General features: G+C 44.1%; 1 long non-coding RNA gene across 4 annotated transcripts in view; it reads left to right on the top strand.

The window, feature by feature from the left end:
- Positions 1-25,295, top strand: part of LOC129834347 (uncharacterized) — a 66,001-nt gene that overhangs the window by 10,752 nt on the left and 29,954 nt on the right. The window contains exons 2-3 of one of the 4 annotated variants that reach the window (XR_008756240.1): positions 4,533-4,623; positions 18,192-24,396. This is a non-coding gene — a long non-coding RNA (uncharacterized LOC129834347). Of the gene's footprint in view, positions 1-4,532; positions 5,505-18,191; positions 24,397-25,295 lie in introns of those variants that run through there. The other 3 variants (XR_008756241.1, XR_008756238.1, XR_008756239.1) reach the window with 3 other exon arrangements.

The raw sequence follows: 25,295 nt of genomic DNA on the forward strand, positions 1-25,295 counted from the left end.
ACTACGCTCTCACAAATCTCTAAGGAACATATGGTTCTCAGAACGTTATGTGCTAGCAAGGCAGCGACATTTCTATGCTAGCCATTGTTCAAATGGTGAAGATAGCTTAATCAGATCAGGCTTTTGTGTTTGTGTGTGTGGGGGTTTCATTTGTGATTTATTCATAGCAGTCACTTTCCCCTCCATCTCAGATCCACTTCCATGTGTTTCCCCCTCAGAGCCTGTGGAACTGTGACTCAGAAGACGATGATGTGCCATGTCGTGCTATATATCCTCCCTGTTGCATTAATCATGCTTTTTAATTAGTGCGGCCCAGCTTTATTAATTACGACTGATGTCTCGCTGATACAGCCTCCCTCAATCGCCCCGCCCTCCTCATTTCACACACAAACTCAAGTCATCTAGACCTTAACCCCGCCTCAGACTACACTGAGAACAGAGAACAGAGAGAGGGAGGGAGAGAGAGAGGACAGAGAACAGAGAGAGAACAGAGAACAGACAGAGAACAGAGAACAGAGAACAGAGAGAGGGAGAGAGAGAGAGAGAGAGAGAGAGAGAGAGAGAGAGAGGACAGAGAACAGAGAGAGAACAGAGGGAGGGAGAGAGAGAACAGAGAACAGAGAGAGAGAGAACAGAGAGGGAGGGAGAGAGAGAACAGAGAGAGAACAGACAGAGAACAGAGAACATAGAGAGGGCGGGAGAGAGAGAACAGAGAACGGAGAGAGAGAGAGAGGGATATAAAAGAACATAGATTTAGGAAATTACTGGCCCTGAGGTAGGGAAAGACACATCATTAAAGGGAAATCAGGTGAGGAAGAATGAGGGAGAAGTGAGAGAAGGAAGGAGGGCCATAAAGAGAAAAAGAGAGCAGAAAAAAAGAAGAGTGGTTTGAGAGAGCGAGAGAGAGAGAGCATGAAGCAGCAACACACATCCCTTTCATGTTGGCCTCAGAACAAGCCGCCTGCCTGTGGGATGAGCCAGTCCAATTGTGAGACGCTTTCTCAGACTTAAGGCTGCGGATACAAATCAGGAGATTCGCTCCCGTCACGTCAGCCGTGCGAGAGCCACTTCACCGCACCGGTGTTTATCTTGCGCTGACATTCTCTGCGCCTTTATTCCCTCACCACTCCTGAGTAGGATCTTTCTCGCTAAATAGACAGTGAGATAGATGAACTTAATGGCCGAGAGGAGGAGGGGAGAACACCCCATCTCCCACTGTGACATCCTCGAGATCCTCCACCGTTATGAGGGGAACGATATGACCGGGGCCATTTGATTTCATACCTGTATCCAACCCCCATTTAGCCACAGTGGGGAGTGGAGGGAGGAGGGAGGGAGGGGAGCAGGAAAACCTCAGCCCCTCCTATCCTATCCTTCCTCACCCCTGAAGACTGGAGGCAGACCCATCTGAAGGGAGACTCGGTCCGTGTAGGACACGTCAATGTTAACGCTGTGCAGAGGAATCTGCCTGTGGATCAACCTCCCATCACATAGCATCATGGTGACCCCATGCAGACTTAAACAAACTGTCGCAGTTGTGTGTGTGTGTGTGTGTGTGTGTTTATGTGCGTGTCAGCTGTGCGTTTGTCAGCTGTGTGTGTGTGAGGGTAAGCGTGTGCCCCTAGGCTTCCGCGGTCTCCTTTACAAGCTACTGATTAGCCGCCCCTCGGCACAGGAGGGACACTATCCAAGCTGACACTGTGTACTGGGCTCTATATACTTTCTGCCTGTCTGAATTACCGTTGCTACACACAGGCCTACACATCCAAAGGAATCTGTTTTAGCCCATTTTACCAAAAGCAGTAAGAGCATAAGAAAACATCATGGCGGAGGTCAGATGTTTAAATGATTCCCATCCTAGCCCCAGGATATGTTTGGTTTTTGTTCTTTTCTCAATGTTTATCTCACACGTCCTACAGAAAGGCTCAGACGTTCAGCATCTGTAGGTGTAGCTGTTTTCGGAAGGGTTTCCTGTTAAAATACCATCTCCCAGTGAGAGGATCAAGTGCTCAGCTTCAGTCTCAGAGCTGACTCACTCCAACTCCTCTTTTGTGGCTAAATGGGATTTGGGAAGTGCTATTCCTTTAGCTGTCTACGGATGACCACAGATGCTCTGACCCAAGCCAGCGACTAAATCCACACTTTCAATGGTGGGATCATCATCATTATTCTGCCAGTGGACAGGTGCATGTGAGCGCAGTTCTGATGACCACCATCTCCGAAGGGGAAGCACAGGGGTCATAGGTCAAATGTGCATGCCGGGGATTACTGAGCAGGCTGGGGTCCAGAACAAAGACCCCACGCAGAGAAGGGGTGTGTGTGTGTGTATGTATGTGTATGTAAGAGAGTCTGTGAGTGTGTGCGTGTGTCTGCGCGTGCAAGCGAGTGTGTGTGTGTGAGAGAGAGAGAGTATGGGGGGGGAGTGGGGGATGCTGGTGGTGCTCAAGAGAGCGTGGATAGAAATACACATCATTACACCCCACATAAATCTGGGGTGCCCTCCCTTCTCTCACCCTCTCTTCCCTCATCCTCCCTTTCTCTCACCCTCTCTTCCCTCATCCTCCCCTTCTGTCACCCTCTCTTCCCTCATCCTCCCCTTCTGTCACCCTCTCTTCCCATCACCCTCCATTCCCTCACCCTCCCTTTCTCTCACCCTCTCTTCCCTCATCCTCCCCTTCTGTCACCCTCTCTTCCCTCATCCTCCCCTTCTGTCACCCTCTCTTCCCTCATCCTCCCCTTCTGTCACCCTCTCTTCCCTCATCCTCCCCTTCTGTCACCCTCTCTTCCCTCATCCTCCCCTTCTGTCACCCTCTCTTCCCTCATCCTCCCCTTCTGTCACCCTCTCTTCCCTCATCCTCCCCTTCTGTCACCCTCTCTTCCCTCATCCTCCCCTTCTGTCACCCTCTCTTCCCTCATCCTCCCCTTCTGTCACCCTCTCTTCCCATCACCCTCCATTCCCTCACCCTCCCTTTCGCTCACCCTCTGTTCCCCTCATCCTCCCTTTCTCTCACCCTCTCTTCCCATCATCCTCCCTTTCTCTCACCCTGTCTTCCCCTCATCCTCCCTTTCTCTCACCCTGTCTTCCCCTTCACCGTCTCAGCAGAGCTAGGTGCTGTGAACATCTGACCTTTTCTGTACTACACCTCTTGTGTATTATGTAGTATGAAATCTGTGCAACCTTCCCGCTCACCTTTCTCAGCCCACCCCATCTGCATCCAACACACACACTCAACCTCAGGTGGCTGTGTTTGCTGCAGTGTGTGCGTGTGTCAGAGAGTGTGTTGATTGGAGTGGGAGGGCCCCCTGACTTCTAGCAGAACCTCAGGCCGTCTGAAGTGTCACAGCAGAGCCGTGTCCTATTGTTTTGGAGAGCCTTTTCCAACCATGCGTCTTGTAAAACGTCAGTGAAACCGTGTGATCTATACAAATGAATGTGATACATAAAACCTGCTCGCCTCCGCTTGGGTCCGGGCCAGTGTTTTCAGGGGAGAGAAAAGCACTTAGTAGTGAAGTTGCTTTGCGTATTGTATTCTGATGAAGTCGTTACTCAGAACCAAACAGAAGGAAAGGAGGGGGAAAAGGGATGTCATTTTAGAGCTTCGTGGGGACGGATTTATCAGATGATTTCTGAATTTCCACTTTCCAAATGTGTCTTATTCTGCCCTCCATATAACATGATTTTAATTTTCATTTAAAATGTGTCCCACTCCTACAGTGTTTTTTTATCAAGAGTTTTTCTTCTTATTTAGGATGTGACGTGTTTTGTCTATCAGCGTGATAGTCTGTCGCATCCATATGATGGCCCATAATACCCCTCCAATGTTCAGTTCTCATTACATAGAGCTCAGTGTCTCCGTCTCATCTGAAACTATGATCTCCCTCATCCATATTCTATATCCATTAAACAGTACACTTTTAACCACCCTCTGGATGGGTTCTAGTAGCCTAATGTGTAATTACTATGCTGAGTTGAGTTGAGGGCGTTCTGGCGGTGTGTAAAAACACTGAACTGCTTTCATGGTGCCAATCTTAGCTCCCGCTCCATTGGATCACAAACCTCTCTTAGCTGGTACCATGGTTACCAACATTAAGTGGACGCTATAATCATATCATTATCTCACCATTATGACCTTTTTGTCACCATTTGAAAGTAGATGAGATCCAAACAGCCGTGATCATATGCTGGTGAAAATGCTCTGCTCAGGCCCAAAAACATTTCTCTCCATTTTTTATTGGAAAACTTTCCTGTCTGTTTGAACAACAAAAAAATTGTCGAGCTAACATTTCATGGCATTATTCCACAATGTATATCATTGTAGAATATGTTGCCGTTTCTTTTGTTATATTTGACAACTGTCAAAAAAAGGAGTTAAACCGTGTTTCTGTGGATGTATTCACAGCTCTGATGGAAGCTAACACAAGGCCCAGATGGAGGACCGAGGACGACGGTGCCTGGTCCACTCAGGGAATTAGCTCAAGCATCATCACAATGCTCAGATTTCTTTCTCTCTTTTCTCTCTCCCTTTCTGCAGGGCCGAGGGTCACGGCAGGTCACTGCCTCTCGCTGTGTGCCGGTAGCAGACACAGACGGTTAACGACCGGGCACAGCATCAAAGAGCCAGGGTATGTCCCCACACATACACACACACACACATTCAGGCACACGCACGAATGCAGATGCACGCACACACACACACACACATGCACACACACACATCCAGCCCATTCTACGTCTCCTCAGCTCTCTGTCTCCCTCTAACTGAGTGAACGCATCACTCTGTGCTAAGTGGAAGTCTCACTCACCTCTCATCCTCTAACGATGTCATCCTTCCCTCCGCAACTCACACATCACACATCAGTTAGTTATTTTGGGTGGGGGGCAGAGGGAGGGGGGCTGACAGTGAGGGAGGAAGTACACAGGAAGTACATTAGTTATCAGTCTCTGTCGTCTCCACCTTTTCAGATCCCATCAGTATTAAACTGCTCTAGAAGCAGCCCCTCTCTTTTTCTCTCTTAAAAGTCTCCCGTGCGCCACTTTAAACCAGGCCTCAGATCTAAATGACACTTCGCACTACACATGCATGAAGACAACTGAATTAAATATTTAAATAAAAGCCAGCAAAAAATATATATAAAAAAGAGGACAGGAAAAAGCAGAAAAAAGGTCATTGTTCCTGTGGCAGGTCAAAGGGGATTTTTTGGCAAGAGAAGGAGGAGTTTAATACGGTTCACAGGAATTAGTCTTTCACAGAAAACATGCTCACAATCTTGTAAGAGTAGGTTGTCTATGATCAAGTAGAATAATCATCACATTCAGCTCGTCAAAAAAAGGACAATGGATTCTAATTTGCAGGACATCAGTGATTTTAGAGCGAACAATAAACAAATATTTTCCAAAATGTAATTTTTGTTATTGATTTTTAAATGGACTAATTTACCCATCTGATGTGCTGTGTGTCCCTCCAGTGTAGCTGTACATGTAAGGGGTTGAAGGGGGCTAAAACAGGAGCAGTGGGGGGGGGGGGGGGGGGGTTGTCTGCAAGCTTTGCCATGATTCCGAGCCTCAGTGACCACACTAATTATTTTTCTAGTCAGCCGTGTGTGCAGAACCTGCCTGCTAGTTGTGCAAATGCTTATTTAAGCTGTGTAACTGACGTCCATATGGTTTTCATCATCATAAAGAAATGTTTGAGGCGGTTATGTTTTTACTAGGCAGGAGCAGAGACTTGTCTGTCAAGCCAGGGTTTGAATAGCCTTCCAGAGGTTTATACTCAAAAGTGTTACATTATGAATATTAAACATGCAATTGAAATGTGAAGTAGAGTATAACTGTAATGCATTTTTTCATGTTGAATCTAAAATTGACAATAAATGAGCATTTGACATATCCTGTCTAATGTTGTCATCGCAGTTCCTGAAGGATTGTGGGTTATAGTATACAGTGCTTTTCTACAGTCAACCATATGTGTTCTAGCTTGCCTTGGTTCATTCTCTCATCATGAGGTATCTACAATAAAAGGCAATAAACAAGGGTGCCGAACACATTTATATGAATCTATGACATACAATAAAGCTTTCATTGTCTTCCACGCCCATCCGACCACACAGAGATAGCCATCAGTTCCGCAACAGACACGCGCGCACACACACCCACACACACACGCACACACACATACACGCACGCACGCACACGCGCACGCACCCACGCGCATGCACGCACACACACGCACACCACACAGATGACATCAGTAGAGACCTAGTACAGGCTTGATGTTGTTTTCTTTCCTCCCAGCATGTGCAGGCAGTGATAGTGAGTGATAATGTTTAGGCAGAAGGAACCATGGGTAGGAACTCCCCTGGAGTGAGAATGACAGACTAAATCAGTCAGAGAACAGGAAATCAGGCCAGTGACATTAGAGATCAAGGCACAACAACATCTCACCTACAGCATGTTCAATGGCACTTTGACACGTCTCACCAAAAACGTTCACATTGTGCTCCGAGTGTTTCCTCGGCTTAATTGATTCTTAAAATGGGGGGAGGGGGACTTGGTCCACCTCATGGTCTCTGGCACCATCACAGACATGTTTGGGTGTGTAATTTACTCATGAAAACCGTAATGTATTTTTTCGCCCAGTAGTTAGCACAGTTTTACTTTAAATAAACGTTTCAAATCCAGCACGGGTTTGTGAATGAATAGAACAAAAGCAAAGCAGTAGATTTCTGTCTTGATTGTGCCCAGATGTGTGGTGGGATCTGGAGCTCGTTAAAGTTTGATTACCAGGAATATTCAGCCCAATTCAATAAGTCGAGCTTTTAGAAGGAGAGCATTTCCATGTCACTGTTTCCAGGCGGAACTATTACACTGCTGTTGATCTGATCTACCTAGTGTATAGACACTGTCACCTGCTACATGAATACAATACTATTGAAACAATACCATCGAAATTCATGGACTATCTTTGAAAAAAAGATTTATTCTAACAATGTGCTTCTTCTCTTTTGACTATTTTGCTACAATTACAATCACGTTCACATGTTGTGTTGCTGTGTGTGTGATTGTGATCATTTACAGCGGCTGGAGATGGGTAGAAAACACCCTCGGCTATCATCTCTGCACTCATTCCCTCTCTGCACTCACTCCCTCTACACTCACTCCCTCTCTGCACTCACTCCCTCTACACTCCCTCCCTCTCTGCACTCACTCCCTCTACACTCCCTCCCTCTCTACACTCACTCCCTCTACACTCCCTCCCTCTCTGCACTCACTCCCTCTACACTCCCTCCCTCTCTGCACTCACTCCCTCTACACTCCCTCCCTCTCTACACTCACTCCCTCTACACTCCCTCCCTCTCTGCACTCACTCCCTCTACACTCCCTCCCTCTCTACACTCACTCCCTCTACACTCCCTCCCTCTCTTCACTCACTCCCTCTACACTCCCTCCCTCTCTGCACTCACTCCCTCTACACTCCCTCCCTCTCTGCACTCACTCCCTCTACACTCCCTCCCTCTCTGCACTCACTCCCTCTACACTCCCTCCCTCTCTGCACTCACTCCCTCTACACTCCCTCCCTCTCTGCACTCACTCCCTCTACACTCCCTCCCTCTCTACACTCACTCCCTCTACACTCCCTCCCTCTCTTCACTCACTCCCTCTCTGCACTCACTCCCCCTCTGCACTCACTCCCCCTCTGCACTCCCTCCCTCTCTGCACTCACTCCCTCTACACTCACTCCCCCTCTGCACTCACTCCCTCTCTGCACTCACTCCCTCTACACTCACTCCCTCTCTGCACTCACTCCCTCTCTGCACTCACTCCCTCTACACTCCCTCCCTCTCTGCACTCACTCCCTCTACACTCCCTCCCTCTCTTCACTCACTCCCTCTACACTCCCTCCCTCTCTTCACTCACTCCCTCTACACTCCCTCCCTCTCTGCACTCACTCCCTCTACACTCACTCCCTCTCTTCACTCACTCCCTCTACACTCCCTCCCTCTCTTCACTCACTCCCTCTACACTCCCTCCCTCTCTTCACTCACTCCCTCTACACTCCCTCCATCTCTTCACTCACTCCCTCTACACTCCCTCCCTCTCTGCACTCACTCCCTCTACACTCACTCCCTCTCTTCACTCACTCCCTCTACACTCCCTCCCTCTCTGCACTCACTCCCTCTACACTCACTCCCTCTCTGCACTCACTCCCCCTCTGCACTCACTCCCTCTCTGCACTCACTCCCTCTCTGCACTCACTCCCTCTACACTCACTCCCCCTCTGCACTCACTCCCTCTCTGCACTCACTCCCTCTACACTCACTCCCTCTCTGCACTCACTCCCTCTACACTCACTCCCTCTACACTCACTCCCTCTACACTCACTCCCTCTACACTCACTCCCTCTACACTCACTCCCTCTACACTCACTCCCTCTACACTCACTCCCTCTACACTCACTCCCTCTCTGCACTCACTCCCTCTCTGCACTCACTCCCCCTCTGCACTCACTCCCCCTCTGCACTCACTCCCCCTCTGCACTCACTCCCTCTCTGCACTCACTCCCTCTACACTCACTCCCTCTACACTCACTCCCTCTCTGCACTCACTCCCTCTACACTCACTCCCTCTCTGCACTCACTCCCTCCCTGCACTCACTCCCTCTCTGCACTCACTCCCTCTACACTCACTCCCTCTCTGCACTCACTCCCTCTCTGCACTCACTCCCTCTACACTCACTCCCTCTACACTCACTCCCTCTACACTCACTCCCTCTACTCTCACTCCCTCTACACTCCCTCCCTCTACACTCACTCCCTCTACACTCACTCCCTCTCTGCACTCACTCCCTCCCTGCACTCACTCCCTCTCTGCACTCACTCCCTCTCTGCACTCACTCCCTCTCTGAACTCACTCCCTCTACACTCACTCCCTCTCTGCACTCACTCCCTCTCTGCACTCACTCCCTCTCTGCACTCACTCCCTCTCTGCACTCACTCCCTCTCTGCACTCACTCCCTCCCTGCACTCACTCCCTCCCTGCACTCACTCCCTCTCTGCACTCACTCCCTCACACTCACTCCCTCTCTGCACTCACTCCCTCCCTGCACTCACTCCCTCTCTGCACTCACTCCCTCTCTGCACTCACTGCCTCTCTGCACTCACTCCCTCTCTGCACTCACTCCCTCTCTGCACTCACTCCCTCTCTGCACTCACTCCCTCTACACTCACTCCCTCTCTGCACTCACTCCCTCTCTGCACTCACTCCCTCCCTGCACTCACTCCCTCTCTGCACTCACTCCCTCCCTGCACTCACTCCCTCTCTGCACTCACTCCCTCTCTGCACTCACTCCCTCTCTGCACTCACTCCCTCTCTGCACTCACTCCCTCTCTGCACTCACTGCCTCTGCACTCACTGCCTCTCTGCACTCACTCCCTCTCTGCACTCACTCCCTCTCTGCACTCACTCCCTCTCTGCACTCACTCCCTCTCTGCACTCACTGCCTCTCTGCACTCACTCCCTCTCTGCACTCACTCCCTCTCTGCACTCGTGTGAGAGATGATGAAATCATCATATGGAAAAATCCAATGTGATCTAAGCAGGAGGCAGAAAGGTCACAGGGAGTCAGTAAAATGGATGAAAGCTAATGATTATCTCAACCTTTATCTAATCAATAATCATTTAATCCCACAATATTATGGACACTATATCCCATTTTCCATTAACCCAGGCAGGATGACAGAGGCTGTATTGTTTCCTAAGGCAGCTTTATGGCAGGGGGATGGCTGGTATGTCTGAGAGGCAGTTTAAGGTGTGCTCTCAACTGCTCTCAACCTATTAAGACACTCGTACGTAGTCTGAACATAGAAGATAATACATTTTTTGAAATACTGAGTGTTTGAAACAATGAGATCGGAATGGTATAGAATAACAATTAAGCAATTTCTAAATGGCCTACAGTTTTAGCTCCATCAAACAGTAAATGTGGGTTTAATGAAATACCATCACATTACACAAATAGTGGATATTTGAAAAATAACACCTTAAATCATTTGTTAAAACTGAAAACTCAATTATGTTCTTTGGTTTCTTATGATCATCAAGACACATATATTTCTCTATCAGTCTGTGTCTCTAAGGAGTTTGTATTTGATACCGTTATGCTGCAGTAATTTGTACCGTTATGGCCCATTTGGAGTGACACCATCCTCTGTGACTGGCAGTGTCTCCAGTGTCTGTCTGCCCAGTGAGGCCATCTTCATCCTAACCTTATTGCTTTTAATGACTCCCTCTTTCCTTTCATTAATTCTTTATCGATTCCTTCTGACGTCTGGTGAATTAATTTTCAATTACTGCAAATAAAAAATGTTTTAAAAAACCCCCCACTAATGTCTGGCTCCAGCTGTACGTACGAGTGTGTATAAGCGTGTGTACAACAATGTGATGTGGTGATGTTCATACTTTCCCTTCCACCATTCTTCTTCTCGCAGTCCTTCTAGCAAAGGACTGGGGGAGAAATGTTCATCTTCAAAGTCCACACCCGAAACACGCACACGCACGCGCACACACACATCCTCAGACAAAAAGACACACACCAGGGAGCGTGTGAATCCGACGGAGAGAAATTGTACTAAAGGTCACAGTGTGCTAATGGCCAGGCTATCTTACATGAAATAAGTCCAGACACTTTCGACAGGTCTCTCAATGTCACAGAGCAGCCTTTCGCTGCTGCCCGGCCCTGACGTGACTGGAAAGCAAGGTGAGGTGAGGTGCTCTGCGTTGATGTGCATTTGTGGAGAGAAGTGCAGCACAGAACTGGACAGGCTTTTCATTTCATGTACTGTACTCTTCAAATATCCCTGACAACATCCTGTAAGCATAGCCAAGCAGTGCAATCTATTCCCCCGTCATTTTTAAGAATAGGAAACACACTCCAATACTCGATAGACATGCTCAGTATTAGACTCAGGAGTACAACGTCAATGTTAAATACCCACAGGTCATTAATTACAGCAATTATTCACTTTCATTTCTCTGACACATATTGACTGTTGTTTTTTAATGCGCCCAACCTAAGCCGCCCGGAAGACTTGACAGCAAAATAACAGAATTGTTTAAAGTGAGCCACCATTTTAACAGAGCATTGGGTATAGTCATAGATTTCTTCAAATGTGATATGAAATGTGAAGATTTTTTGTCAGTTGTCCAATTACTTCACATTACTATGAGGCAAGAGCATTAGGGAGTTCGATAGAAAACAATATGGAACATACAGTATGTGGGTCTACTTCTGTATTCAACCAGGAACAAGTGTTGGATAGATTGCATTAAAATGGCTATTGAAAGTATGAAAATAAGAAAATGACCCTATGCTTTGTAAAGATATGTTGCAGAATGTAAGAGGCCAACTGCTTGTGTTGCTAGGCAGCTGTGTACACGTATGTATTTGCCCTGCATGTATGTCCTGACCTCTCGTCCTCTCTGTGTTTATGTTGTGTGTGTACGTGTATGTGTGTGTGTACGTTATGTCCGTGTACGCGTGTATGTATTTGTGTGCGTGTCCTGAACTATCCTCGTCTCTGCTCATCCCCCTATGAAAGTAGCGTGAAATACAGCTCTGTAATTGTCTGGTCTGGCCCCTACATTCTTTACCCAGGCGAACGCCCCGGCTCCATGTCACTTTAACAACCTGGAATTATCACCACAATGGAGATTTCAGGTTAAAAGTGTCTCTAAGAGAATATAGATACATTTTCCGTCAATAAATTTCCCTCTCCGCCTAGTTTCTTCTAAGTCAAGTAACCCCCCCTTGCCTTGATTGACATTTTTACCACAAAATCATAACATGTCTGTCTGTGAGAGGGGTTGTCTTGCTCCAAAAATAGCTAACCATCAAAATAAAATAGGATAAGTTCAACATGGTGTCATTTCACAGGAATATTGATTATTGCAGACATACAGGATTTGGAGCGGATTTCCCATAAAAGCAGTAGCCAGTGTGTCTTCTGCAGACAGTAAAGCACATGAAGGATGCAGTGATATACAGGCCTGGAGAGCATCGTTCCCCTAACATTGTCTGTTCGCATTTAACCTTTGCTAAACCAGGTCTTCTCTTTACTTGGAGAAAGGCTGAGGTTTGTCATGGAAAATGTCCTTCATTTCCGTTGTTAGAATTCCATTATATACAGTACATTTCACAGCACTATTTGTGCACCAAGCAGCAACGTTTGTGTGTTGTTCTAAATGTACAATTGTCGCTGAAGGATCATGTTACACCATTGCGTGAAAAGATCACGACGAAGACAGACACTAGACAGACCAGCATGAGATGTCCTGTTTTCATCCTGCGCTGGAGAAACTGAAGTAAATCAGCCTATGTCTGTTGGAATCCTGTTGGAACAGTAAAGAACGTCAACTCCACCTCTCCGCGACACTACTTTAATCAACAACTTTTTAGACTAGTCACCTTCATGTCACTCTAACTGTTTTTTAAACTAAGGAAAACTACCTCGTTCAGCTGTCTACAGGGCGAAAACGTTTAACTACTAGTGAGACCTTTAGGACCAATGAGGCGAAGGGGTCAATACAGCTCAGCTCGCCCAACAATAACCAGAAATGAACAGAGGAATTGTTTAAACCATCCAATCAGATTTTGGCCATGTGATTCTCAGTGTTAAACCAAAAAATGTAACCGCCCAATCAGATGCAGAGTAAGTGCTTCAACATGCCTATAAGAACTAAAGAGTTGCCTCAGCAGCCAACTGGATGCCACGTAAGTGCTTCAGTATGAGTATGGGAAATACAGGAGAGCTTAACCAGCCCCAGTCATACTGCTGTAATGAAAGCCAGATTGAAAGAGGTTTTGGATTGATTTCCAACATCTTGATTTAATATCCTGAATTAATTATTTTAACTTGAATAATATATAAAGGAAAATAAATGGAGAACACTCGGGGGAACAAGAGAGTCTTCACTACTGCTGAGTTATCTCATGGCCAATCTCACCCGCAAGACTACTCTCAGCTGTGTGTGTGTGTGTGTGTGTGTGTGTGTGTGTGTGTGTGTGTGTGTGTGTGTGTGTGTGTGTGTGTGTGTGTGTGTGTGTGTGCGTGCGTGCGTGCGTGCGTGCGTGCGTGCGTGCGTGCGTGCGTGCGTGCGTGCGTGCGTGCGTGTGTGTGTGTGTGTGTGTGTTTGTGTGTGCGTGTGTTTGTGTGTGCGTGTGTGTGTTTGTGTGTGCGTGTGTGCGCGCGTGTGTCTGTCTGTCTGTCTGTGTGTGTGCGTGTGTGTGTGTGTGTCTCCGTGTGTGTTTGTGTGTGTGCGTCCGTGCGTCTGTGTCTGTGTGTTTGTGTGTGCGTGTGTGCGCGTGCGTTCATAGACACGTCAGCGTGTTTGCGTATCTGTGTGCATGCAGAATATGTGTCCAACATACACAGTTGAAGTCGGAAGTTTACATACACCTTAGCCAAATACATTGAAACTTCGTTTTTCACAATTCCTGACATTTACAGTAATCCCAGTAAAAATTCCCTGTCCTAGGTCAGTTAGGATCAGCACTTTATTTTAAGAATGTGAAATGTCAGAATAATAGTAGAGAGAATGATTTATTTCAGCTTTTATTTCTTTCATCACATTCCCAGTGGGTCAGAAGTTTACATACACTCAATTAGTATCAGGGCTTTGGGATGGCCACTCCAATACCTTGACTATGTTATACTTAAGCAATTTTGCCACAAATTTGGAAGTATGCTTGGGGTCATTGTCCATTTGGAAGACCCATTTGCAACCAAGCTTTAACATCCTGACTGATGTCTTGAGATGTTGCTTCAATATATCCAAATCCTTTTCCAGACTCATGATGCCATCTATTTTGTGAAGTGCACCAGTCCCTCCTGCAGCAAAGCACCCCCACAACATGATGCTGCCACCCCCGTGCTTCACGGTTGGGATGGAGTTCTTCGGCTTGCAAGCCCCCCCTTTTTCCTCCAAACATAACGATGGTCATTATGGCCAAACAGTTCTATTTTTGTTTCATCAGACCAGAGGACATTTCTCCAAAAAGTACGATCTCTGTCCCCATGTGCAGTTGCAAACCGTAGTCTGGCTTTTTTATGGCGGTTTTGGAGCAGTGGCTTCTTCCTTGCTGAGCGGCCTTTCAGGTTATATCGATATAGGACTCGTTTTACTGTGGATATAGATAATTTTGTACCTGTTTCCTCCAGCATCTTCACAAGGTCCTTTGCGGTTGTTTTGGGATTGATTTGCACTTTTCACACTAAAGTATGTTCATCTCTAGGAGACAGAACGCGTCTCCTTCCTGAGCGGTATGAAGGCTGCGTGGTCCCATGGTGTTTATACTTGTGTACTATTGTTTGTACAGATGAATGTGGTACCTTCAGGCATTTGGAAATTGTTCCCAAGGATGAACCAGACTTTTGGAGGTTTACAAAAATAAATTATGAGGTATTTGCTGATTTCTTTTGATTTTCCCATGATGTCAAGCGAAGAGGCACTGAGTTTGAAGGTAGGCCATGAAATACATCCACAGTTACACCTCCAATTGACTCAAATTATGTCAATTAGCCTGTTATGGCTGCAGCCCGACGCCGGTACACTTATGACAACATCCAGCTCAGGTGCAGGGCGCGAAATTCAAAATCAATTTTTTTTAAATATTTAACTTTCACACATTAACAAGTCCAATACAGCATTTGAAAGATAAACATCTTGTCAATCCAGTCAACATGTCCGATTTTTTAAATGTTTTACAGAGAAAACACCACATATATTTATGTTAGCTCACCACCAAATAAAAAAGAGGACAGACATTTTTCACAGCACAAGTAGGATGCAAGTAGCATGCACAAGCCAACCTAACTAACCTAGAACCAACCTAAATAACCTAGAAAAAACTACCTCAGATGACAGTCCTATAACATGTTACACAATAAATCTATGTTTTGTTCAAAAAATTTGCATATTTTAGCTATAAATCAGTTTTACATTACTGCTCCCATCATAGCTACAGTCTGAAATCGCACGGGAGTAGCCAGAGAAAATACAGACACCAACGTCAACTACTAATTACACATCATAAAACATTTCAGAAAAATATATGGTGGATAGCTAATGAAAGACAAAGATCGTGTGAATAGAGCCAATATTTCCGATTTTTGAAGTGTTTTACAGCGAAAACACAATATATCGTTATATTAGCTTACTACATTAGCTAGCACACGGCAGCATTGATTCTAGTCAAACGGTAGCATAGCACAGTTTGACAGATATATGAAAAAGCATCCCAAATTGGGTCCTTATCTTTGTTGATCTTCCATCAGAATGTTGTAAAGGGGTCCATTGTCCAGTACAGTCTTTGTTTGGGATCCAGTACGAACTATTTCCCTCTTGAATTAGCAAGCACACTGGCCGTGCGGCGCTAACCTCTCCTTCTTCAAACAATTCTTCCAAAGCATCACGTCTAAAGTCCCGAATAAATTTCAATAATATAATTAAACAATATTGAAAAAACATACTTTATTATGATATTGTGACATGTATCAAATAATATCGAAGCCAGAGATCATATTCACCTTTAACGAGCGTTTTCCAGGAGCCGAGTCCAGGTTCTACTTCTCGCCCAGAAAAATAAATAAAGTGCGCAAGTCTCACTCCAAGAGGTTGTGTTCAGTCCCTGGACGAGATATTCAAGTCCTTTCTGCTCTCACTTCCGCATGACACCCAGTGGAAGGCGTATGACGTGTTTCTACAGTCCTAAGTGACATGCCCTTTTATAGACAAGGTCTTGAAGAGAGACATCGATTTTGGAAAACTCACTTCCGGATAGGAAATGGGCTGTAAAAATAGTTCTGTTCCACTTAGAGAAATAATTCAAACGTTTTTAGAAACTAGAGACTGTTTTCTATCCAATAGTAGTAATAATATGCATATTGTAAGAGCAAAAATTGATTAAGAGGCCGTTTGAAAATGTGCACATATTTTCCAGTTTTTCAATACGCCCTCTGCAGCCATAATAAGTTAGCCTATCAGAAGCTTCTAAAGCCATGACATCATTTTCTGGAATTTTCCAAGCTGTTTAAAGGCACAGTCAACTTAGTGTATGTAAACTTCTGACCCACTGGAATTGTGATACAGTGAATTATTAGTAAAATAATCTTTCTGTCAACAATTGTTGGAAAAATGACTTGTGTCACGCACAAAGTAGATGTCCTAACCGTCTTGCCAAAACTATACCTTGTTAACAATGAATTTGTGGAGTGGTTGAAAAAACGAGTTTACTGACTGCAACCTAAGTGTATGTAAACTTCCGACTTCAACTGTAAGTGTATAAAACTTCCAACTTCAACTGTATGTGTGTATGTGTACGTGTCTGCGTGAGAGTTTGGGTTCCAGATACTGTTATGTGAATATTTGTGTGTCTTTGTCAGATGGTTGCAACAGTAAGACGTGTGTGAGCGGCAGTTTGTATGGAGAATTTATTAGGAGTTTGCGAGTGGCTTACATGGAAAGCTCTGACTCACAAATCCATCATACATTTTTATGAATCTATTAATAGATATGCAGTCCCAGCCTTCCAGGTGAAGCTGGTTGAGAGAATGCCAAGAGTGTGCAAAGCTGTCATCAAGGCAAAGGGTGGCTACTTTGAAGAATATCAAATATAAAATATATTTTGATTTGTTTAACACTTTTTTGGTTATTACATGATTCCATATGTGTTATTTCATAGCTTTGATATCTTTCCTATTACTCTACAATGTACAACCTAATAAAAAGAAGAAAAAAAACTTGAATGAGTAGGTGTGTCCAAACTTTTGACTGGTACTGTACAATGTGTAAAAAGGAAAAAACGATTGATTGTATCTATTCAGTGGAGACATAGTATGCAATACATTGCTTTCGAATAGTAAGACATACCGGAGCCTTCAATGTGCTCCTTATTGAATCAAAGATACTGCAACATAAAATGTCTAATACTCAACAAGGTGGGTTGCTGGCAAGGCATCAGTTATTGGTGGTTCACCTTCCCTTTTGATTGTAGTTATTGATAAAGTAATCTACTTTCCCAACCCAGAATATTATAAACTATCATCAGCATAACTCATTTCCCTTACAGGTACTTTTGCCGACTCATTCTGCAGTAGAATGAGAGGAAACACTAAACACCTTTTCGACACATCCTCTGAACAGGGCTCCACAGCTCCACTGCCAGCACTCGATTGGAAGGTGGTACCTTCCCCCTTCCACCCATCCCACTCGCATCTGACGCCCAGATTATCATAAAAGAAGGCTACTGTCAGCATGCACGTGATTTACTGACAGCCTGAGCCTATCAATCTCTAAATTCCGATTAAAAGTACGAGACTCAAGTTCTCTGTCTCTCCTTTTTATTTGAATGAAAGAGAAAATAAAGGGAGGCCTTTGAATTTCAGAACTTCCAGAAAACTCTGGCAAGTATTCAGTGTGCTCTACTTTTGTCTTTCAACCGCGCCACAGGAGGCAGCGCTCATCCGCAGGAGGCAGCGCTCAGGACATCGTTCTCATTTCGAAATGCCATCGAACCTTCAGATGAGCACTGCACTGTGACCTCGGAATACAAAAAATACTGACATCAGATTTTTCTTATTGACATGTGCTCTGCTTAAGAGCACTTCTAAGTGAACCAAGGGGCATAACATCACACATTAATAACACTACTTTACATTTCCCTCCCAAAAAAGGTATAATTACACTTGTATATAAATGTATATATATATTGATGTAAATAAATATGTCAGCTAACTTTGCCTGTTTTTAATATTTAAGTTCAGCAAGGATAGCGCTTAATCACCAGGACAAATACACATTCACTTTTGAATTAATTTACCCCAAAATCTCCATTTGAATATGGTAAACCGTTCTCATTACCCAAACAAAAAATTCAGTCTGTAGGAGACAAAAGGGCAGTGAGACAGGACTCTTGCTCACTTTTAACCCATTTTCATTTACCACAGACTAAATATCTATCTTTGAATTCATTAAATGTTAAAAGCTTCCTCCGATAACACCCTGTCTTCTCTCTTTGATATTACAGATATTACAGTGTCATCACTGTCAGTCATGCATTCAATAATAATGGTTTGATCATTTTGAATGTTTAGAGGAGGAGATCACAAAGTCGTTAACTCTTTTCTGACTCTCTCAGCAGTTAGTGGCGACGTCGCAGCGGTGTCGGGGTGAGCCGTAATGTATTGTGCTGCAAACAAGAAGGATTGCAGGATCCCTGCCTCCCAGCCCGTGGGAGCCCGCGGTGACGCCGGAGCTCAGGTATATGGATGGCCTGAGGAGGTGTCCATCATTCATAAAACATGCCTCCGTACGCGGCCGAATTGATCTTGCAAAAGAAGCAGGGTGGCACAGCTACCACTTCATTAGTCTTCTCGCGCCACAAATCACCCTGCACCAAGGGACCGCAGCCACCCCCGCCACCCTCAGCTCTCCTCTCCTCAAAGGCCCGGGGGAAAGGGAGGCTGTATAGATAACAACACCATGATAGCAGTGTTATAACAGCTTGTTAGCATTGTGTTAATGTTAGCTCAACATCAGAGTGATGGTACAACACAGGGATGGTGAAGGTCTAGCACTGAATTAGGAATGAGCTCAGATCAAGAAGGAGGCGACATCAGAGCAGCCAGAGCAAATCAAAGTTAAAAAAACGCTGAAATGCACACAAATCTTGTCAATGGTAATTGATAGCTAGTGGTCATTTTGAGAGTCCCGGATGAAATCAAGTGCCTTCTCCATAAAACAATGTCAAATATTGATGATATTTATTTTTCATAGTTCCAAAATAAATTGCCCCATTCCTCTACTATTTTTGATGAATGTTTTTTATTGCCCTTTTTGTTGTTGTTGGAGCTGCTTGAGAGAATTGAGCATGGTCTTTTCTGCAAACGTTTCCAGCTCACCAGAGAAACCCTGGAGAACACAACCATCACTGGCCACAATATCAGATCCTCTCTGCTTCGCTCTGAAATTACTGGCTAAAATGCAAGGAGGAAAATACAAAACTTAAGGCCTACGTCCCTTTTTTTATGTTTACTGACGACGTTGGTTGACATTAATATCTTCAATGAAGGAATTATACCTGATGAAAATAAATAGTCAAACTTAACTCGTAAAATCACGTTTTCTATCAAATTGTCTGTTACACACCTGCAGTGCATACAGCAGCCTGATCACTAGAAAAATACTTCGATTTCGAACGTTTGAAAAGGTCTTGAGAATGTCAATACAGTGTATGCCTTTGTAGTGTGGAAATATTTAATATATTTATATACAGTATATCTTACATGTGAGCCGTAATAAGACTAATCAATTAGCCTATAGACATGTTTATCTGACTCTCAATAAAGATTATTTAGCAATATGCAAGAAATTACAGTTGAGTTACAGCAATAGGCAATCAAAAAATGTCTGAGAATGGAATTCTAAATTCAAGAGTATTTAATTACTTTGTAAAATGAATGTATTCACATACAAGGCATAAAGCTTAAGTTATAAAGCATTGACAAGCATTACAAGGCATTATTCTAAGCCTGATCAGAAAGGGGGAAAGGGGGAGAGAGAGAGACAAAGAAACCATGGCTTGAGCCATAGCTCATGGGAGAGGGAGAGAGAGAATGTAGGTATCTCTCCAGCGCATGTCAGGAACTAAATGGAAAAGAGACATTGAAATTAAGACACTTTATAAACATCTGACCATGTTTGAATTCAAAATCGGAGTTGTTGACCAATTGCATTACCCGTTGAGTTAACCTTAAATTAGATATCAGACGTACAGACCTGTAAAGACATCAGAACCTCTAATACCCAGAAGTGTGACAGGAGGGGGTTGGTGAGATAACGAGGCATTCCTAAAACAACACAAAGCAATCCTTGCATACAGTAGATAAGAGTCACTTCGGGGGCTAGGCCGCCCTACATAATCCTCCCTTGAACACATCTGATTCTGCATCAGACAGAAGTGTTCAAAACCGGACGGCCAGCGCTGTAGTCACTGTAAACAATCTTCAGAGCAGCAGTTCATGATCCTTGCAGCATCACTTCAAAAATGTCCGTTTGGCGGGTAGCATTGTCTTCTTTAGACATGCAAATGTTCTTAGGTAACATCTTCCCTGCAAACAAGTTAGAAATGAATGCTCCATTTTTAAGAGCAAAACCCAGAACTGAAGGTACGCCAAGACGTCACATATTCATTCACATTTCAATTAACATAAAACTGTCTGGTTATCTGATTGGATTGGTCAATAGCAACTTCATATGTGGTTGTTTCAAATCAGTCAGATGAATATACATTATATCAAAGATCACTGCATCATTTAAAATATGATATGAAAACATGAAAACAAACTCCTTGTGTCTTAACAGGAGCCAATACATTTTGTCTAGCCATCTGTATACATCACAGAAAGTACATTCACAAAAGTAACTTATATAGCCGTCACAAATGGATATAAAGAATGATGGAGTTGCAAAGGAAGAAATTATTAGCACATCGTCAAATAATCAACATTTTAAGAGAAAACTCAAAATCTACCCTATGCTGCAAGTAGAATCAAAAAGGGCGACACCTCCCTAAATCCCAACGTCTCCGCATAGTATGACCTCTTCTGTGACAAGAGTTACAAAACCTAACTGAATAGTTGGTCCTACTCTGTGGGTCGGCAAGCTGCCTGAAACGGGCAGGTGGATTTCCTCCTCATAGGTTCCAACAGTGCCCGACCGTATGCCCATCCCATATACAGAAATTACAACTACGCTTTGTGGGCTGTTTGGGATTAGCCTCTGTACATGTCTCAATAGCTGCAATAGGGGCTATTTTTATAGCTAGGTCACTTTGGAGATGATTTGCGTTCTGTGCTAACAAGTCTTGCTTCGCGTCATGTAGAAAAGACCTAGTCAAATCATGCTCTTTTTCGAATGCTTGAAGTTCTGCTCGCAACTGCTTTATTTTGCCCTCTGATGTCTCTGGGACTTCACAGTGGTATCAAGCATGTTCATCACTAGTTTACTGTGTCACAATTCGTTCTTCCCGAGTAAAAACACTGCGAGCTCTACAATTAACATCTTCTTTGATTTTTTTCGAATACATCTCAACATATTGCCAGTAATGGAGGGTTTCATTCCTAGTCAAATCAAAAGTGTGACCGTTGTTGCCTTTCTTGATCAAATTATTAATACGAGATGAATGCCATAGCTCAAAAAATATCAGTCGCCTACATATTCACCATCACGTAAGACACATATTCGTTATACAGTATATAGGGGAATCGAATGTAATAAACTCCAATTAAGTTCAAAGCATCCATAAAAAATATCATGTCGGGGTCATCATTTATGACCTGATTCAGGAATCTAGACGTATGTCGCACAACACACAAGAGAGGCATTTGAACGTCTTTTTATTTTATTTTCATCAAAATGCGTTTTTGGCAGAAATGCCTTCTGGAACATGTGAACTTTCATGTTCCAGAAGGCATACGGATACAATTGTTAAATTAGGAGCCAAGTTGGTTTAGCCACGGAAAAAGTCAGGAACCTTCCTGCTAGCCATGATTGGCTGAGATAATGGGTGGGCTGAACATGCCAGGAGTTGAGTTTGGATTAGTCTGCCGTGTAGAATGCTTCTGTCTATAATGTGAGCTGCTCAAAAGTTTAGCTAATTTTCTGAACAACATCTATGCCTTGAATTTAGCACGGTACCGACAGATCAGTTGGAAAAAGTTGTGATGGGCTACTTTCTGCACACGCCACAGTCAGTGTGAACCGGAGTGACTTGACACAACGCTGGCAAACAAGATTTAATGTAGTGTGTTTACCAGAGACCATAATGTGAAGAACAACATGTCCTGCACTAAAGTCAGATTAGGAACTAGGCCAAGGACTTGATTTTTTACCTGGATTTTTCCCATATTGTAGGCAACTACTTTTACCACTATTAATCTTGAAATCTTTGGTTGTTTACTGCACTACTCACTCTGTTTAGCACATGGCCTCACATGTGAATCCACCTCTACGCAGACGACACCATTCTGTATACTTCTGGCCCTTCCTTGGACACTGTGCTATCTAACCTCCAAACGAGCTTCAATGCCATACAACACTCCTTCCGTGGCCTCCAACTGCTCTTAAACGCTAGTAAAACCAAATGCATGCTTTTCAACCGTTCGCTGCCTGCACCCGCATGCCCGACTAGCATCACCACCCTGGACGGTTCCGACATAGAATATGTGGACATCTATAAGTACCTAGGTGTCTGGCTAGACTGCAAACTCTCCTTCCAGACTCATATCAAACATCTCCAATCCAAAATCAAATCTAGAGTCGGCTTTCTATTTCGCAACAAAGCCTCCTTCACTCACGCCGCCAAACTTACCCTAGTAAAACTGACTATCCTACCGATCCTCGACTTCAGCGATGTCATCTACAAAATAGCTTCCAATACTCTACTCAGCAAACTGGATGCAGTTTATCACAGTGCCATCCGTTTTGTTACTAAAGCACCTTATACGACCCACCACTGCGACCTGTATGCCCTAGTCGGCTGGCCCTCGCTACATGTTCGTCGTCAGACCCACTGGCTCCAGGTCATCTATAAGGCTATGCTAGGTAAAGTGCCGCCTTATCTCAGTTCACTGGTCACGATGGCTACACCCACCCGTAGCACGCGCTCCAGCAGGTGTATCTCACTGATCATCCCTAAAGCCAAAACCTCATTTGGACGCCTTTCCTTCCAGTTCTCTGCTGCCTGCGACTGGAACGAATTGCAAAAATCTCTGAAGTTGGAGACTTTTATCTCCCTCAACAACTTTAAACATCTGCTATCCGAGCAGCTAACCGATCGCTGCAGCTGTACATAGTCCATCGGTATATAGCCCACCCAATTTACCTACCTCACCCCCCATACTGCTTTTATTTATTTACTTTTCTGCTCTTTTGCACACCAGTATCTCTACTTGCACATGATCATCTGATGATTTATCACTCCAGTGTTAATCTGCTAAATTGTAATTATTTGATTTATTGCCTACCTCCTCATGCCTTTTGCACACATTGTATATAGATTCTCTTTTTTCTACCATGTTATTGACTTGTTCATTGTTTACTCCATGTGTAACTCTGTGTTGTTGTCTGTTCACACTGCTATGCTTTATCTTGGCCAGGTCGCAGTTGCAAATGAGAACTTGTTCTCAACTAGCCTACCTGGTTAAATAAAGGTGAAATAAAAAATAAAATAAATAAATAAAAAATAGAGATGGGTGGGACTAAGGCTTAAGGGGTGTGAACAATGCTGAATGGGTGTAGACAAAGAAGAGCTCTCCAGTAGTGGTACCAAAACATTCTAGGGCCATTTTTTCAAAAGTGAGTTTATCAACTTTCAAAGCAGAATTACTTTTCCATTATTCATCAACTGCAGTGTATGATATAGACTTTTCTAGCTTGAATCTCTACTTTTATCCAATGTAAAAACTACACTATTTCAAATGTTGCTACTTAGGACCGAATCTATGTGGTGGGTCACATTTACCACGTGGTAATATTTATTTGTGTATATAGAGTGACTTCGGTAAGTGTTCAGACCCCTTGACTTTTTCCACATTTTGTTACGTTACAGCCTTATTCTAAAATTTATTAAATAATTGTAAATCCCCAGCAATCTCCACACAATATCCCATAGTGACAAAGTGAAAACAGTTTTTTTTTTAACTTTTGCAAATGTTTAAAAACAAAAACAGAAATACCTTATTTAAGTAAGTATTCAGACCTTTGGCTATGAGACGCGAATATGAGCTCAGGTGCATCCTGTTTCCATTGATCATCCTTGAGTTGTTTCTACAGCTTGATTGGAGTCCACCTGTGGTAAATTCAATTGATTGGACATGATTTGGAAAGGCACACACCTGTCTATATATGGCCCCACAGTTGACAGTGCATGTCAGAGCAAACACCAAGCCATGAGGTCAATGGAATTGTCCATAGAGATCCGAGACAGGATTGTGTCAATGCACAGATTTGGGGAAGAGTACCAAAACATTTTTGCAGCATTGAAGGTCCCCAAGAACACAGTGGCCTCCATCGTTCTTAAACGGAAAGAAGTTTTGAACCACCAAGACTCTTCCTAGAGCTGGCCGCACGGCCAAACTGAGCAATCGGGGGAGAAGGGCCTTGGTCAGGGAGGTGACCAAGAAACTGATGGTCACTCTGACAGAGCTCCAGAGTTCATCTGTGGAGATGGGAGAACCTTCCAGAAGGACAACTTTCTCTGCAGCATTCCACCAATCAGGACTTTATGGTAGAGTGGCCAGACGGAAGCCAATCCTCAGTAAAAGGCACATGACAGCCCGCAAAGAGTTAACTCTTTGGCCTGACTGCCAAGCGTCACGTCTGGAGGAAACCTGGCACCGCCCCTACGGTGAAGCATGGTGGTGGCATCATCATGCTGAGAAATGTTTTTCAGCGGCAGGGACTGAGAGACTAGTCAGGATCAAGGGAAAGATGAACAGAACAAAGTACAGAGAGATCCTTGATGAAAACCTGCTGCAGAGTGCTCTGGACCTCAGACTGGGGCGAAGGTTCACCTTCCAACAAGACAACAACCTTAAGCACACAGCCAAGACAATGCAAGAGTGGCTTCAGGACAAGTCTCTGAATATCCTTGAGTGGCCCAGCCAGAGCCCAACATCTCTGGAGAAACCTGAAAATAGCTGTGCAGCAACGCTCCCCATCCAACCTGACAGAGCTTGAGAAGATCTGCAGAGAAGAATGGGAGAAACTCCCCAAATACAGGTGTGGCAAGCTGGTAGCATCATAACCAAGAAGTCTCAAGGCTGTAATCGCTGCCAAAGGTGCTTCAACAAAGTGCTGAGTAAAGGGTCTGAGCACTTATGGAAATGTGATATTTCAGTTTTTAATTTTTAATAAATTAGTAACATTTCTAAAAACCTGTTTTTGTTTTGTCATCATGGGGGTATGTGTGTGTAGATTGATGAGAAAAATAAACAATTTAATCCATTTTAGATAAGGCTTTAACGTCATTTTGGGGGGGAAAAAGTCAAGGGGTATGAATACTTTCTGAATGCACTGTATGCATGTATGTATGTATGTATGTATGTATGTATGTATGTATGTATGTATGTATGTATGTATGTATGTATGTATGTGGGTACATACATGTATATATTTACCAAAACATTTTTGGGTGATAAAAAAATTAATATTGACCCATCCAAAGTGGGATTGAAGTGGA

This window comes from Salvelinus fontinalis, chromosome 35 (assembly GCF_029448725.1).
Source record: "Salvelinus fontinalis isolate EN_2023a chromosome 35, ASM2944872v1, whole genome shotgun sequence".
Lineage (NCBI taxonomy): Eukaryota > Metazoa > Chordata > Actinopteri > Salmoniformes > Salmonidae > Salvelinus > Salvelinus fontinalis.